Source organism: Parasteatoda tepidariorum, chromosome X2, assembly GCF_043381705.1.
Source record: "Parasteatoda tepidariorum isolate YZ-2023 chromosome X2, CAS_Ptep_4.0, whole genome shotgun sequence".
NCBI lineage: Eukaryota > Metazoa > Arthropoda > Arachnida > Araneae > Theridiidae > Parasteatoda > Parasteatoda tepidariorum.
In genome coordinates, this window is record NC_092215.1 from 22,162,404 (window position 1) to 22,175,455 (window position 13,052).

Sequence of the window (13,052 nt, forward strand, 5' to 3'; positions counted from 1 at the left end):
ACATAAATAAAAATGGAATTCTACTTGATTTTCTTTGTTTGTGGTTCAAAACATTTATGCTATAATCATAAACACTCATGAAAAAGTGTAGACAATTATTTAAAAAACAGCATGAGATATCGTGTAAAAGTGAAAAAAATCTGATTTTGGGATAAACGTACTTAAAGTATTAAAATCATTTATCTATCCACTGTTATCACTTAGCACAAAAACTGCATCACTTTGCAAATAATTACCGTACAAAACAGTAATGCATTTTTAAAAAGCAAAGAGTACAGGGATTCTAAATTTATAATATACACAATTTCGAAAACTAGTCAGATGCCTTAACTATAACCAATATTGTGATTGCAAGTAATTATGATTTTATCAGCAATAATGACTTAAATGTGAAAGAAATTTCTTACTAATTTGAAATTTAAATACAATGAATGCTTTCGAAAGGGAAATTACTGTAATTATGAAACTAAGTTGCGCTAACTATTAAACAACAGCAAAATTAATAATACGAAAAATTTCAATAACCTAACACTGATCGCTACTATGAAATCTTTATAAACTGTAGCATTTGTAGTGAAGGAATTAATGCATAGTGATAAAAAACATCCACGCTGTTTATGAAAAAAGTAAATAGAGCATAGGTAACAGCGTACGATTAAAAAAAAATTCGAATTTAGATTTTAAAGGTAATAAATGCGTTCGCAAAAGCAAAGGATATAACTTAGAAACTAAGTAAAGCAATAATAAAATTATAATGACAAGAATTTTTGATAATCTAACACAGAACAGCTGGTATCTCATGTTTACAAACTGTGACATTTGTAGAGGCAGAATTAATACATAGTTATAAAAACCCATCCAAGCTGTTAATGAAAAATGAAATTAAAATCAGCTATTTTTATAAACTAAGGTAACAGCTTACGATAAAAGAATTTGAATTTGGAATTTAAAGTTAATAAATGCGTTCGTAAAAGCAAAGAATATAACTTAAAAACTAAGGAAAACAATAATAAAAATAAAATTAACAAGAATTTTCATTAATCTCTCACAGATCAGTTAGTATAAAAAAATTTACGAACTGCGACGTTTGCAGAGACGGAATTAATATACATATAGTTAAAAAAAGCGCATCCAAGCTGTTAATGGAAAATGTCATTAAAACCAGATTTTTTTATAGAGAGAAGCTGTTGGAACTTTAGCATGGTTCCAGTACCTCTCATATTACAGAAAATAAACTTCATTTTTATAAGATAAGAATAATTATTATAATATACATAATATATTATATTAAGAATTATTAATATAATTAATATAAACTAAACTCATCGGCGTGACAGCCCATAGAGGGCCAAGGCTTACTGTGCCCATATCAGTTTTCTTGACCTTTGGGCTCTGGGGTGCAGGAGCAGATGTTCCGGTTAGGTGGTCAGCCGAACGTGAAACCCCCAGTGTTTAGCTCCCAAGCAGGCTTGGTACTCATTTATCGACCAACTGAAGGGATGAAAGGTTGAGTCAACCTTGCCCGGCCCGAGTATCGAACCAGGGACCTGTGGCACGACAGCGCGAAGCGCTACCGGCCAACCACCGGGTGTCATAATTTATTATATTCAAATTAAATCTCTTTTTATAGCTCTATTACAAACTATCCCTCACCAAAACCGTATAAAAATTAACGAAAGGGTAAAGAAACATGTAAACATAANGACAGGAATAATAATTAATGCAACTCAATATTAATAAGTAATAAAATAAATACGTTCTTAAACACAAATAATACATCTTTGAAACTAAATTACTATAACAATAAATCAACATCAAATTAATAATAACAAGAATTTTCAATAACCTAATACGGATCAGCTAATATCCAATGTTTACAAACCGTGTCATTTTTAGAGGAGGAATTAATATATAGCTGTAAAAAAATACCTAAGCTGTTAATGGAAAATGTTATTAAAACCAGGCTTTTTGATAAAGTGAAGTAATAGCGTACGAGAAAAGGATTCAGTGTTAAAATGTTTCTAAACAGAATTAGAAGCTTTTGCACAAAGTAATGTTTCGGCGTTTTTTACTCTTTCGATAGCTTCATCGAGGGTTATTCTGTTTGTAAAAGGAAAGCAGAAAAGAAATTCTGTGATGTAATTAATTGTGAGTTGGGAATCTTTTAAGGCTGGTTGGGGTAACCAATAAGAAGTCTCATTAACTTACTTTTATATTGAATTTATTCGACGTGTACAGCAAGATAGGATCTTTTCAACGCACCTGCTTACATTCTGCGTGTAGTTATTCTAAAAGATAATATTGAGTTAACGGAGAAAAGCACTTCTATTGTTCACCCAGTTCTTCTTCACAACAAACACCTTATAAGGACGGTGGATTAGATTATCTCTGCCACAGACTCAAAGAAAAGAACTGTTATTAAGAGCGAAAAAATATGATGGCAAAAAGGAAACACAGAACTTCCTCTTATTTTTGGGTTTATGGTAAGACTGATTAACTAAAAGGGATTATTTAAAATAATTTTATCTGAACTAAATAAAATGATGTTATGTATATAGAAAATGATTTTTTTATTAGTTAATCATATTTAAAATATTTTTTTTTTGTTCATCCCATCGATTGGTGTTGCATTTTATTTTTCTTTAGTTTTAACTTAAATTATTTTTAAAATTTAAAGTTCATTTTTCAATTTATTATGTTTTTTAACTTTAAACTTTATAAGCCTAATATTTGCAATCTACGCGAGTAATATATGTTATAATTATTTCAGTGGAAAAATGTATTTTTATTCTTATTCCTTTCTATGATGTTAAATTTCAGAATTTCACTCCTTTTTTTATCGTCCGGATTTAAAATTCGAATTTGACTGAAGTTTTTCCGAAAGTGATAATTCAAAGTAAAATGGAATAAAGGCACTAAGCAATTACCAAATGAAAAATTTTTTTTTTACGAATTTCTTCAGAAATCTTTAGATTTTTTTTTAAAGATTTTAATTTTTCTTTAAAATAGCTGCAGATTTTTCGAAGACATTTCACAGACATTTTAAAGGTTAATTTACCTTTAAAATATTTGCAGTTTATTTGAAGACAATTAATTGACATTATGATACAAAGACAAAGGGAAATTAATCTTAACATATTCGTCATATTAATAAATAGGACTTAAATATTTGAAAACATTGGAAATTAACAATATAAAACAATTTGTTGGGGATAATAACATTTTAAGTGACAATAATGTAGAAAAAAAAGCACTTTTTTTGAAAAAACATAAAATTTTTCAGCGGATTTGGATTTCTAACTCTCCAAATAAGGGGATAGCCGCAATCTGAAAAATTTGGTCGTCAGGCAGGAGAGCAGTTGAAAGTTTTAACTCCTTAATGCTATATTTTACTTTTTGCGTATTATAAAATTCGTTTATCCTAAGATAATTCTTTGTAAAATTTTTTTTTTAATATTAATTTATTATTTTTTAATATTTGATTTAACAGTGATCGACAGAAATGTGCATTGTGAAAATATAAAATTTGCATAATTTTTAAAAATGTTATTTAAAATGAATAAAATAAGTCAAATAGTGTCTAAATTATCAATCATTAAACATTTATATTATTTCAAATTTGATGTCTTGGAACTATTCATCCGATTTCGTTCAAAATTCGTGTTTTGTAATGTTAAATTACAAACCATAATCGAATTTTGTATAGCTTCGATTCAAATTTTTTGATTATTGAATTTAACTTTAGAATACCGCCGAAAATAATTATTTGACATATTTTAGGTTAAGCCTCCGAGCCATTAAGATTGACTCTCTGTACGTGAAAATCCGATCTTTAGGATCAAAAGCTATTAAAGGTGTTGATATCTTTGTTTTGCTTACTTCAATTTATTTGGGTTAAAACAATGATTTACAATAGCACAAATAATTTAAAATTTCTGTATCAAAATCAGATATTGAAAGCTATACATTAATGTACAATTGCATTTTAAATTGATTAACGCTTAAACAAAATTTAAAACATGCAAAAATATCACAACAAAAAAAGGAATTGTTGAATATTATTTTGGACATTATGTCAGTCAAATTTATTTTAGTATAAGCAAATAAAAGACTCAAAATTACTTTAAATTTGGCAAAATTTATGTATCAAAACCAGACAGGGAAAACTATATAATTATATACAATTAAACTTATATTCAAGTAACTCTTTAATGAAGCTAAAAACCTACAAAAAATGCACAACTGAATTTAAAAATGCAAAACATTTTTAAAGAAATTATGTCTGTCAACTTTATTTCAGTATAAACAAAGAAAAGACTCAAAATTACTCCTAATCCGTGAAAATTTATGCCTCAAAATCAGGACAGTGAAAACTATGCATTAATATGCTGTTCAATTTATGTTTAAGTAATTCTTTAAGGAAACTAAAATGTTATAAAAAATACACAACAAAATATAAAAATGTAACAAAATGTTTCGGTCATTATATCTGGCAAATTAATTTTATTATAAACAAGAAAAGGATTCGAAGTTGCTCCCAATATGAGAAAATTTATGAGTCAAAACCAGACAAGGAAAACTATACATTAATATGCAATTGAATTTATATTCAAGTAACTCTTTAATGAAGCTAAAAACCTACAAAAATGCACAACAGAATATAAAAATGCAAAACATTTTTAAAGAAATTATGTCTGTCAACTTTATTTCAGTATAAACAAAGAAAAGACTCAAGATTACTCCTAATCCGTGAAAATTGAATGAATGCCTCAAAATCAGGACAGTGAAAACTATGCATTAATACACTGTTCAATTTATATTTAAGTAATTCTTTAAGGAAACTGAAATGTTATAAAAAATACACAGCAAAATATAAAGATGTAACAAAATGTTTCGGTCATTATGTCTGGCAAATTAATTTTATTATAAACAGGAAAAGGATTCGAAGTTACTCCTAATATGAGAAAATTTATGAGTCAAAACCAGACAAGGAAAACTATACATTAGTATACAATCGAATTTATATTCAAGTAATAGTTTATAGAAGCTAAAAACTTACAAAAAATACGCAACAAAATATAAAAATGTAACAGAATTCTTCGGAAATAATGTCCGTCAAATTTATTTCAGTATAAACAAAGAAAAAATTCAAAATTACTTCAAGCCAAATAGTTTAAAGAATTTATAACTACTTTTCAAACACTTCTAATACTTTTTTCTACCTATTCGAACGCATCTTAATTTTACTCTAAAGCAATTTTTAAACATTAAAAAACACAAAAAAAACTAAACCATTCTTATAATAACAAACATGTTGTTTTAAAAAGTTATTCCCCTTTCTGCAAACCTAAACAACTAAAAAAAATTCCTCTCGTGAAAAATTGAAGGAAATTCGAGGAATGCGAAAACACAGTTTTGAAGCCTCTTATTTCGAAAATGCAAACTGCTAAAAAACTTCGGAGCATGCACTATCTGCGAAGATGAAATTCCACGGGGATTAATTTTTTTCCTTAAGAAAACTCAAAAAAAATATTTTAGTGTGATGTTGACACTTCATTATTGAAAACAACAACACAAAAATTGCGAAAAATTACTTCCACAATCTAGTTTTATTATTTTTTATTTTTGGGCTCAATTAACGGTATGCGTTTCTTTCTTTCAAGGAAGTGAAGTAAAAGATTCAAAACACTTTCCCTCGTAGTAGAGTGTCATAACAGAGGCAAAGTAATGGAAAGGGACATTTTTTTACTGACAATATTAATAATTGTTGGCTAATAAATGTTTTGGAAAGGAATTTTGAAGTTTTTTCATTCTGTTTTTTTTTCCGAAAGGAAAATTTGATAATAAGATTGGAAGAGGAATTTCGTGTCTTTCAGCGTTGATTACATGGCATTTCATGAAGTATTAAGTATTGGAAAAATGTTAGACGTTGTAATTTTTAAATGCGTTGGCGATACAAATTAAGTAGTTGAGGTGCGTGTCTGAAAGTGCTTATGGTAAAGAGAAACTTTATTTTTGAGAAGTAATTAACGTGTTTTATCGACATAAATTGCTTTTTCACTAATTCCGTCGATTAGTGCTTGTGTCAAGCAAAAATATCGACATATTTATGGGATGGTTTTTATTTAAAAATAAATTTGAATAATTTGTCACAAACTGTTTTCTTATAAAGCTTCAAAATCAACTTTTTTTTAAATATTTTTTTTAAAAGAATAAGACAGTTTTCTTGAAAGTAAATTATTCGTTACTATAGTGTACTCAATGAGAAGCATTGTTAATAGGTTATGTTTTAACAAATAAATTAAGAGGTGATAATTATAAAACTAGTTTCGGAATTTCTATTTGAAAATGTCTTTATATAAAAATAAATTTGAATAATTTGTCACAAAGTGTTTACTGAAAAGCTTCAAAATCAAAATTTGTTTTAAAGAAATATGGCAGTCTTCTTGAAAGTAAATTATTCGTTATTATAGAATATTATGAGAGACGGAGTATTTATAGGCTATATTTTAACAAAACATTATTACGAGATTAAAACTTTAAAAGACTTCAGAAGACTTTATTTGAAAAATATTTTTTATTTAAAAAGAACTTTGAAAAATTTGTTGCAAACTGTTTCATTATAAAGCTTCAAAATCAGCATTAAAGTTTTTTTAAAAGGAATAAAACAGTTTTCATGAAAGTAAATTATTTGTTATTATAGTATATTCAGTGAGAAGAAGTGCTATTTGGTTATGTTTTAACAAATAAATTGGGATGTGATAATTTTAAAATGACTTTAAAAGTTTTTATTTGAAAAAGATCTTTATCAAAAAGAAATACGAAATTTTTTTAACAAACTGTTTACAAAAAAGCTTCAAAATCAAAATATTTCAAAAAGAAATAAGGCAGTCATCTTGAAAACAAATTATTTGTCATAATAGAATATTCTGTGAGACGGAATATTTATAGGTTATATTTTAACAAAAAAATTAAGAGGTTGAAATTTTCAAAGACTTTAGAAGATTTTATTTGAGAAAGGTTTTTTGTTTAAAAAAAATTGAATAGTTTGTTGCAAACTGTTTTATTATAAAGCTGCATAATCAACATTTGTCTTTATTTTTTTTAAAAAAATAGTTTTCATGAAAATAAATTATTCGTTATTATAGTATATTCAGTGAGAAGCAGTGTTAATAGGTTATGTTTTCACAAACAAATAAAGAGGTGATAACTTTAAAATGGTTTTCGGAACTTTTATTCGAAAAAGATTTTTATTTAAAAATAAATTTGAATAATTTTTAACAAACTTTTTTCTTATTAAGCTTCAAAATCAACATTATTGTTTTTTTTAAAGAAACAAGGCAGTCCTTTTGAAAGTAAATTATTCGTTATTGTAGAATATTCTATGAGACGGAATATTTGCAGGTTATATTTTAACAAAAAAAATTATGAGGTTAAAACTTTAAAGGACTTTGGAAGTTTTCATTTAAAGAGAAATTTGAATAATTTTTTGCAAACTGTTTTCCTATAAAGCTGGAAAATTAATATTTTTTTATAGAAATGAAATAGTCTTCCCGAAGGTAAATTATCCGTTATTATTATAGTATACTCAGTGCGAAGCAGTTAATTGGTTATGTTTAAAAAATAAATTGAAAGGTGATTAGCTCAAAATACCTGCAGAAACTTTCATTAAAAAGGTTTTTATTAAAAAAAATTGAATAATTAGTTAAAAAAACTTTTTTTTCATAATTCTACAAAATCAAAATGTTTATTTTTTAAAGAACTAAAACACTTTTCCTGAAAGTAAATTATTTGTTATTGTAGCATATTCCGGAAGAAGCAATGTTTATAGGTTATGTTTTAACAAACAAATTAAGATGTTATAATTTTAAATTGAGTTCAGATATTTCTTACTTGAAAAAAAATTATTTTCTTTAAAAAAAAATTTGAATAATTTGTTACAAGTTGTTTTTATAAAGATTAAAAATCAATATTTTTATTTTTTGAAAGGAATAAAGCATTTTTCCTGGACGAAACTTATTCATCATTTCATTATGTTCAATGAAAAGCAATATTAATAGCGCTGACAAAAAAGTTAAGAGGTGATGAAAAAAATTAAAAGGCGAATCTGTGCACTGTTTTTCTCAAAAAAATCTTCAAACTCAACCTTTTCTTTAAAAAAGAGAAAAATCAGTATTCCTGAATGTAATACTGTATTTTTCAGTTCCTTTATGCTTAAGTAAGATATAGTGATAATCCTCATTTCCTGAAGCACGATATTTTCACACTAAACTGTTACTTTATATTATTTCCAGATGAATACCATTTAAATTTTCATAATTTCTACTTGATGGAAAAATATACAATATAATCTTATCATTTACTTGGAAATCAAGGTGTGTTTAATCACAAATGCTTTCTTGAGCTATTTGAAAATGCCTTCAAACCTTTCTATTGTCTTAATACAGAAATAAGATCATGGGAAAAATATCAATAAAAAAAACCCATTAAACCTTAATCATAATATAATAATTTATTTTCTATTTCAATCCTACTTTTATGTAAGGTAAATAGGAAATGTATCTTAAACCTTATAATAATATTTTAATGCAGATTAATCAGGTGATTCTCTAGGAGTAATATTCACCTCTCCATCAATGAGTTATGTGATTCCTATTATGATTTAGATATTCTCTATGCATTTATACAACAGTTAAAATCTATATATTCTGTTCTAATTTACATAATAGTCTATCATGTTCTACTAGTAGCAAATTATGTTACGAGAAATACAGTGAATAGATAAGAGTTAATTTGATATTTAGAAAGTCAAATAACTATGGTAAAACTATTATCAGACTTCACTATTTAAACTTTTAGAGACAAATTACATTGAAAGTGAGTTACGGTTTTAAGATTTTCAATTAAATGCTGCTATTATCCGGTTAATGATTTATAATTACGTATACAATGAATTGTACTAGTTTAAATAGTAAAACCAAATTTCAAATTATCTTTGTTGGTGTTAATTGTTTCTTTAATGTTAAAAAGTAGGAAAATAATACGTTTATGTTTAATGGAATAATGATTATCTGGAATAATGATTTATAATTACGTATACAATGATTTGTACTAGTTTAAATAGTAAAACCAAATTGCAAACTATCTCTGTTGGTGTTAATTGTTTCTTTAATGTTAAAAAGTAGGAAAATAATAGGTTTATGTTTACTGGAGCAATGATTATCCGGAATAATGATTTATAATTACGTATACAATGATTTGTACTAGTTTAAATGGTAAAACCAAATTGCAAATTATCTCTGTTGGTGTTAATTGTTTCTTTAATGTTAAAAAATAGGAAAATAATACGTTTATGTTTAATGGAATAATGATTATCTGGAATAATGATTTATAATTACGTATACAATGATTTGTACTAGTTTAAATAGTAAAACCAAATTTCAAACTATCTCTGTTGGTGTTAATTGTTTCTTTAATGTTGAAAAGTAGGAAAATAATAGGTTTATGTTTATGTAAGAGAAATGTTAAAATTAGTTTTAATGTTTTAAACAACATACAAATATATGGTTTCCTGTAATCAAGGTCCTTAATGCATAAATTTATGATTTTTATTTCAAAGTAAAAGTTAAGAAACTCCTGTGGTCGCAAATTAATATTTAGGAAAGGAAAAAAAAGTTATAGAAATCTGAAAAATCTTGTTTAACCCTTTGACGCAAATGATGCACCGGTGTCCCTTTTATATTTAGTTACAAGCAAAGAAGTATTTTAGTTACTAAAAATGTATTAGGTTATCAGAATTATGTTTGTAGTAAAGTTTAAAATCCATAAAAAAGTAGTTTGAAACTTTGCTTTCAATCCTATTCAGGCATTTACCAATAATTGGATCTGTAAATTAAAGAAATTTTATTGATGAATAGAGAAACAGTTTCTCTATTCATCAATAAAATTTACCAATAATTGAATATGTAAATTAAAGAAATTTTATTGATGAATGGAGAAACAATAGAGAAACAGTTTCTCTATTTATCAATAAAATTTACCAACAATTGAATATGTAAATTAAGGAAATTTTATTGATGAATAGAGAAACATTTTCTCTATTCATCAATAAAATTTAACAATAATTGAATATGTAAATTAAAGAAATTTTATTTAAGAATAGAGAAACAGTTTCTCTATTCATCAATAAAATTTACCAATAATTGAATATGTAAACTAAAGAAATTTTATTGATGAATAGAGAAGCAGTTTCTCTTAGATCTAAATAAGTGCAAATTTGAAAAATTATTGTTTGGAAGTGAGTCGCATATCGAAGATTTGACCTTTAACGTAGAGAAAACCGCCTGTGTTTCTTGCTGTAGTTCATGACCATTAATTATAGAAATGCTAAATATAATATTTTTTACTTACTTTGACCTAAATTAATACAAAATAAGAAAAATATGTTTAATAAAAATTCTTCTTCAAAGGAAGAAACAAGATGGGATTAAAAGCATTAAAATCTTATTGATTGTGCGAGGAAAGTGCGAAGAGTCGGAACAAGATTATAATAAACAGCAATCAAAAATGCTCTATTATTTTTCACCTGTCTTCTTCAATAGCTATTGTTCAATTTCGGTAGCTTTTTTGCTTTCTTCTTAAATACTAAAATATTAAATAAGATTTACTTTCAATATCTGTCTATCTATCTCTCTATATTATCTATATCTATCTATCTATCTATCTATCTATCTATCTATCTATCATCTATCTATCATATCTATCNATATATATGTATACAGAAAATAATAAAGATTATTCAAAAGAAAAAGATAAAATAGATAATAAAATAATAAAATATAAATATATCTTTACAATGGAAAATATATTTTCATTCAAATTGATGGAATACTGCAAGCATCTATTTTTTTTATCTCCTTCTTATATTATTATGAAAAAAATTATACTCTTAATATTAAATTTGAATTTAGATTTATTCAAGATTTAATTATCTTTAATTTTCAAGATTATACAATTTTATTAAATAATATTTACACCGAGGAATTAATTTTGCTTCGTAATCGTGATTATAACATTAATTTTATTTTTTTTTTTATTTGGGTATTAAAAAAGAAGAAAAGATCTGCCTTGTTGATTTATATGACAAAAGAAATGATTTTAATTTTAATCTAAATAAACTAATTACTAGGAATTCTAATGTTTCTAAAAACATTTATTTAAATACGATTTTTAATCAGATGAATAGAATTAAAAGAATTTGTATCATTGTTTATTTATCCAAAAAACAAATAAACAAACTCTATTACAATTTAATAAAAAAACAATGGGTACCCAACTAATGCAATTAAGTTTATATAAAATCATTGAGTTAATTGTATTTTATTATTAATAAATTTACTAAAAACTTCTTCGGCAATTTGTGTTTTTACCATGCGCAAATCCAATTCAGGCAAATACGTGGCTAAAAGTCTGTGCAAAACGAACAAATCATGTTTCTTTTCTTTTCCGTTTTTAAATAAATGTTAATTTTCCAAAATCATTAAAATTGTGTAATTAAATAACAACTTTACTAATTATAAACTTTAAATTATCCAGTATAATATTATTAAATTGTGTGCATCAATTTTCGGGTCAATCCATGCTAACTAACAAATCTAGCGTGCTTCAGTACTGCAGTAAGAATGCGCCATAAAAGTGCCCTCTATTTACGCTTCTGCTTTCATATTTTGTAATCTGGCAATCTTATTACGAAAACATTTTTAATTATTCTTGAAAGATTCCGGTACGTGTGAGTTCATTTGCATTCGCTACTCGCTTTATAGATTTCTTTTTGTGCTTTGTTCTGTATTTTCTGTTTTCTGCTTGATATATTTTTACTTAACGGGTTCTATATTCGTTTCAATTTTTTTAGTGCTCCTCACCCTATTGTATTGATATATTTTGCTTTGGCTGTATTGATACATTACTAGAATGCACTGCTTTTTACGCATAATATTTTGACAGTTAAAAACTCAGAGAGTTTATCATGTTTATTTAGAAAAAGGAAATTTTTGTGTGGATATTTTTAAACTGTCGCTTGCAACATTTTAAATGTACTGCACGAAAAATTAAAAAAACCCGATCAAAAGACATAATAATTTTATTTTTATGGTTCACTGTATAATCAATATAATCTTTAAATATCAGATTTGATCAGGCAATTTTTATCGACTATTTATAATTAAAATTTATAATTGCTCAAAATATTTTAGTTTTACATTTATACTTTAACAATAGTAAACCAAAACTTAAAATACAATTGTCAAAATTTGAAAAAATATCTTTTAGAAATACCATACATTTTGAACAGTTTATTTTACTATTAAGAATTCATTAGAATTTAAAATAATAAGTGCAATAGTAAGTAAAATAGTAATTATCTTTCTGTATTTCTCTTTTTTTAAATTTAAAGTATAACCTAATAAAGTTAGACAAATATAATTTGTTTTCTACGGAATAGAGGAATATAAATTGAAGTCATTATCACATAGAATTATAACTACTTGTAAAATAAATATTACGTTTGTAATGATTTTTTATGAGATATAAGTTGTAAAGTGATTAAAATTCTCATTAGATACTTCTATTCTTTCAGAAAAGGCTATATTAGCCGGCATATTCTAATTCAGAAACAGTTTTTTAATTTACTTTTGTGACTAAGTTGATTTTAATAATGATGTTACCTTTCTAAGAATGGCTCCTTTCCACGCAAAAATACAAAATTTTCTAATCATGGAAAATATAATTAGTAAATTTATTTAATTAAAACAGTAACTAATCAATCTATTCAAAACTTAAAACTTTTAGGATTGCAAAACATACATTACAGTTGTTCTTTTTATCTCGTAAAAAATTCATATTTTTTTTAGTGAATTTTTGTAAGCAATTTATATATAATGAAAAAAAAATATTTCTCTGCATGATTTTTTCAAAAATCTCTGCATGATTTTTTTTTATTTTCTATTGACATTAATATTAATTTAACTCTTATTTTTCGAAATATTTAAATTAAA